General features: G+C 34.9%; 1 long non-coding RNA gene across 1 annotated transcript; it reads left to right on the top strand.

Annotated features, from left to right (window-relative positions):
- Window positions 1-2,028: 2,028 nt before the first annotated feature.
- Window positions 2,029-3,976, top strand: LOC308689502. Its single transcript, XR_014030012.1, has 4 exons — window positions 2,029-2,059; window positions 3,005-3,037; window positions 3,703-3,759; window positions 3,871-3,976. It is a non-coding gene; the product is annotated as an uncharacterized lncRNA (long non-coding RNA).
- The last annotated feature ends 2,177 nt before the right edge of the window (window positions 3,977-6,153 follow it).

The raw sequence follows: 6,153 nt of genomic DNA, 5'->3' as shown, positions 1-6,153 counted from the left end.
ACACTGAAGACTGTAATAATGAAGTTGAAAATGTAGCTTTCAATCACAGGAATAAATTACATTTCACCATATATTCACATGGAGAACAGTTATTTTGTTTTGTAATAATATTTCACATTATTACTGTTTTTACTGTACTTTGGATCAAATAAATGCAGCCTTAATTCCTAATTATTAAATCTAGTTAAATAACATTTAGTCTAGTAAATTATATGTAATTTTGTTTAGTATTTTGTATAGGCTATTTCAGTGTAATGTTTAGGTTTAACTCACTGAAATTAATTGTGAGATCTCTAAAAAAAAAAAAAAAAAAAAAAAAAAAAAAGATGTGATCTTGTGATCTCTATTCTATCCACGACTTTCCCAAACTCTGACCTTTCCCGTGATCGCTATGGCAACGTAGAACAAGCCGGTATCGAACTTCCGGTTTATGTTAGCCTGAAGATACCGCTATCAGAGAGCCTCAACAAACCCAAACAATTTGCTTGGATAATGAGGAGTAGAGCTTAGATCGGGCCCAAAAAATCAAGCCCGACCCTACCTGAGCCCGTTGTGTCCGAGCCCGGCCCGACACATTAACTGTAATTATGAGCCCGAGCCCAATTTAGACCCAATCATTTTTAATACGTGGGCCGTTATAACCAGGGGCGGCGCCAGATAATTTTTTTACGTGTGCTGAGGGGGTGCTATTATATATAAATACTTTTAATAAATGAGCAAAAATTGGCCACTTAATATTTAATATTCAGTTATTAATAACACTATAAACTAGTGTTTTGTGTCAGTGTCTGCTGCAAAGATGAAGATGATCATGGTGTTCACTTTTCATAATCAACATAGATGGAAAAAAATTGCATTATAATATTTGAACAAATATGAAACTAAATGCTCTTATTTAATGGCTACAACAAATATAGGCCAACATACTCTCTATTTGTACAAATTGCTGCACATTCAAGTTAATTCAAGTTAATTGAAAACAATAAACATACCACTTAAAAATATATATACAGTTGTACTGCAGTTTTTTCTAAGTAGCGTTACAAGAAACACTCTTTCTGCGTAGAGGGTCCGTTTATGTTGGAAACAACTCCCATTCATAAAATCCTTCAGTTTTCGCGTGTTGTTTGTGCACCTGACAATGGTAGGCTACACGTTGAGCCACAAGGAGCCATTGCTTAATCTGTCAGCATTACTACTTGTCAGTAATCAGTTTCACCCGTTTGTACCGCGACGCGAGTATCCCTTGTGTGCAAGCTTCATTAAGCGTTACGCTAAACCGGAACTGAGATACCGGCAACAGGAAGTATCGAGTGTCATGGCGACGCCCATTAAGACTCGCAGGAAAGTTGTGGATAGAAAAAGAAAAAAGAAAATGAAACACTTTATTCTCAATGTATCCAGAATCTTGCAGCTCTCTGAGGTGGTGTGTGTATGTTCAGTCTTGATGTATGTTTTCATGACCAAATTTTTAACTTACAGAATGGCCCTCAAGAGGATACAAACCTTATAACAAAGGAGAGCCTGTCCGTGCGTGGAATTGCACACCAGCTGCAGAACTCGCAACTTTCAAAAAAGTGGAGGGTGTCATCAAAGCCTGAGAAAACTCGAGTCACCACACTGGCTGCCCTTTGGGATGGAAAAAAGTTTACATCTCTCCCCAAAACTGTGAAAATTCATTGTTTGAGGAAAACATTACATACTTCGTACGGAATTACACATTGAATAAAAAATATGGCAAAGATTTCCTAATATTACACTGAAAAAAGTGCATATGGCTTGTCATTAGTTTAAAGAACTTTTTATACTTGATCTGACTCAATAAATTCACTTTTCTGGCTTATCGTTGGTCTAATGTAATTGAGTTTAGTTGTCTTGAAGTAAAAACAAATTTTTGGGTATAATTTAAACTAATTGCTTTAAATCAAATTACAATTTTACGTCCACGACCAAACCACGTGACTACTGACGTCATCAAGCTTGGGTCGAGAATTTTCTGTTCGGCCGCCATCTTGTTTTGCTGTATGACGACGTTGAGGATACGCAATTTCCACAGTTGGTGAGTAATCCTAAAAATAAGTTTTATCGCCATTGATATGCATTTTTATAATATTAAAGTAGAATTCAATGCATTATGCATGTGTTTTGTTGAATATCTGTTTTATTTTGGTCAGAGTCATCTGATATTTCAAGTGTAGCTATAACTGTTAGGCCTAGTAACGATGGATAGCCATTAATAAATACTTAAGTAGTTAGATAATTTGTGGACTTTTAATTACATTATTTATTTGGGTTTTTCCTGCATCGAGAATTACAAGGCGACCGCCTCCGTCAAATGTCGTGCCCGATCCGGCTGTCCTCAAAACTCAGACAGGCTCAGATTAGGCCTGTCGTGATAATTAAATAATTAGAAATATATATCTTTGTTACTCAATCCTTTACACATCCTAATATACTGATTTAAGTGGTGTAAAGCCATTTCATATCTTGTTGTGAGGGACAGAATCAATTTTACATCGTTAAATTAAAGTTTACGCAAACTCGTCTTCCCTCAGCTGCAGCTGATCATTCTCCATTCAGCATTCAAACAGCGCGTCGCGGTAAAACAACTCCTCCACCAAATTTAATAATCGTGACAGCCCAAGCTCAGATACCTATTTTCCAAGCAGGATTTTACCACCTTCAACTCATTTTGATTCAGGAAAAACCCTAAAATAGTATATATTATTGTTACTATCGGTAGAGATTGTATACATTGCGTATATATCTGCATTTCGTTCATTGAGTGGATTGCATAAAGTTTCTGACATTTGATTGATGTAGAAACATTGGTGAATGAGAAAAATAAAGTAGTAAGAGTGGTTAATACTTTAAAATTAGTCAAGCAACAGTTAAGTTGGTGTGATGATGATTATGCTTCAAATCAAATGACAAGTTTTCATTCTGTTTAAGCCACGTGACCACGGAGAAAATTATTATCGACCATCATCATCTTTTGCTGCAGGATTACCTCATGGTGGACACAAAATTACATATGGTGAGTAATCTTACAAATTATGTTAAGTTTGTTTCTATCATACTCATATAAGGATCAGTTAACTGATTAATGCAACTGTTTTATCAAATAATTCAAAGTGGATCAGAGAATTTACACTTTATCAATATATTGCACAGCACTGAACTGAGTTCTTTTTAGTGTCATATGGTGTTTGAATGGTCACAGATATTTTATTTTAATTGAAAATGTCTACCTTGCCATTCACTTTAACACATTTGGTTGTGTGTTAAACATTTCCCAAAATTTGCCATTCTTAAAGTGACAGTAGCCTCATATATACATACTGTATAAACTTAAAAGAATAAATATATGGTAAATTCTTGATTGATCAATTACGTTGTTGACGGTTTAACACACTGCAGTAGGTTCCGATTACGTCATAAAATTTTAAACATGCATGCACGCAATGACCTATTACATTATACGTTACACAAAAAACATTATTTTATGGAATTTGTATGACATGACATCTTTGCAACTTTGAAAATAATTATTGATAAACCTTCAAATTACACCAATTTATTTAATTAATGTATTATTTATAAACTTGCAAAATGATTGGCTCTTAGGTGCAAAAGCATATCCATGCATTTTAATTTTCTTTATGAAAGTTGGTGATTGCTGTGTTTGTCTTTTTTTTTAAGATACAGATGTTGAAAGACAACAGTTTGGAGTCATTGTAGTCCAGTCAGAAGATAACGGTAAGTAATTGGTCTCTTTTGGTCTCTCTGGTAAGAGCAGTTGAATTTATGAATTAGCTCTCGGAGTAAGAATTGTTTCTTTTTTTTTTTTTTTGCTTGTGTGTCTTTCAGATTGGCCAGAAAGTTGAAGCACAGAGAGAACTTGGACTTGTGGTCTGTGAAAGTGATGGTCTAAGCACTCCCCTGGACATCAGCATTGTCATTGATGGTATTGAGGTTTTACATGAGTTGTCCTCGGTTGCATCTGCTTGTGCCATGATGTTTGGAATCACGTACTGAGAACTTGAGGTATCCTGAAGTACTTAAATATACCTTTGAGGCATATTTAAAAAAAAATTGTCATGGACATAGCGAAGATGCGAATGGATTTTAAAGGGTTAGTTCATCCAAAAATGAAAATTCTGTCAGTATTTACTCACCCTCATGTTGTTCCAACCCCGTAAGACTTTCGTTCATCTTCTTGACGTGTTCACGAGAGTAACACGACACATGCGCAAGAACTGAGATGATGTCGCAGATGGGTCTCGATGTAGTATTTAAAGGGTTAGTTCACCCAAAAATGTAAATTCTGTCAGTAATTACTCACCCTCATGTTGTTCCAGCTCCGTAAGACTTTCGTTCATCTTCGGAGCACAAATTAAGATATTTTTGATGAAATCTGAGAGCTGTCTCAAAGAGCTGTCTCAAAGACATCGTTAAAATAGTCCAAATGACTACAGTGGCTCAACCATATGTTTATCAAGCGACGAGAATACTTTTTGTGCGCAAAAAACAAACAAAACTAACGACTTTATTCCACTATTCATTATGTTCTCCGTGGGCCTGAGTGTCTTTACTTAGTAAAACTGCGCAGCGCGTCTGTGTTGCACGTCACCACATAGGCTCACTATTGGCCGACGCTGATCATGTGTGTGATGCGTGCGACGTGCAACACAGACGCGCTGCGCAGTTTTACTAAGTAAAGACACTCAGGCCCACGGAGAACATAATGAATAGTGGAATAAAGTCGTTAGTTTTGTTTGTTTTTTGCGCACAAAAAGTATTCTCGTCGCTTGATAAACATATGGTTGAGCCACTGTAGTCATTTGGACTATTTTAACGATGTCTTTAATAACTATTCTGGGCCGGCAAGTTTCAGTCCCTTTAGAAGCCTATGGACGAGTAAGACAGCTCTCAGATTTCATCAAAATATCTTAATTTGTGCTCCGAAGATGAACGAAAGTCTTACGGGGCTGGAACAACATGAGGGTGAGTAATTACTGACAGAATTTTCATTTTTGGGTGAACTATCCCTTTAAAATGGTTCTAAAGTGTGCATTCACTGGATGTCCGAATCGTGAGAAACCAACGAGAAAACGTATAAGTGCCTTGCCAATGCCGCTAAATGAATGGCTTACCTTTCACCCTTTCCCATCAAATAATCAGGAGTGTCATCTTCTCATTTCTCACTCATGTGTCATGGCGCTCTCGTGAACTCACTCAGACCCAAACTGAAGAAAATTAATAGTTGAATAAAGTCGTAATTTTTGTTTGTTTTTTGTGCACAAAAAGTATTCTTGTCGCTTGATAAACTAAAGGTTGAGCCACTTCACTTGGACTATTTTAACAATGTCTTTACTAACTTGTCTTGGCCGGCAGAATGAAATTACCTAGCAACCTATGAAGGAGTGAGACAGCTCTCAGATTTCATCAAAAATATTTTAATTTGGTGAACTAACCCTTTAAATGTTCCTGCATGTCATGTCTTTTAAGGAGCTTTCAATGGTGATTTGTTTCAATGTTTTTTTTCAATGAATTGATGTTACACTGGATGATTTATCAATGCCATATTAAGGGCTTTTCAATGTTTTCTGTTACAATCCTAAATTTAATGCAAGATAATCTGAAATGTTGAGTGACAATTTTACTGTAGCAAATGGAATTGATGTATACATTTATTGATGTATTTCTTTTTTTTTTTTGGTACAAAATTATATTGTTGACAGTTTTATTATTGAATGTATTTTTTTAATGTATTAAGTCATGCACTAAAACGGTTTCAGTATTGACTTTTGTAAATCAAATGAATTCTTCCTCAAATGTTTTTAGAACAAGTGGAAATTTTGGTTTCTGTGAGTTTGTTGGAAGATTGCACTAAATAAACAGTTAAATGTTTGATTCCAGAGTGTAAAAGGCTTATTTTTTCAGAAAAAATTCTGTGATATTTCATGTTTGTAATTTTGTTTTGTATTTATTTTGATAATAATAGTAAAATATGATCAAATTAATATATAAAAGGTTTAAAAATTAAGTTAATCCAAATAATATTTTATAATTTATTGCTAATTAAACAAATCTCTTTGGTTGAAATAGTATTTTTACTTTCAACTGACTATAGAAATGTGATTTGTGTAA

This window comes from Scardinius erythrophthalmus (genome assembly GCF_964197995.2).
Source record: "Scardinius erythrophthalmus genome assembly, chromosome: 4".
NCBI classification, from domain to species: Eukaryota; Metazoa; Chordata; class Actinopteri; order Cypriniformes; family Leuciscidae; genus Scardinius; species Scardinius erythrophthalmus.
The sequence above is the reverse complement of the archived record's forward strand: the minus strand, read 5'-3'. Positions and strand labels throughout refer to the sequence as shown.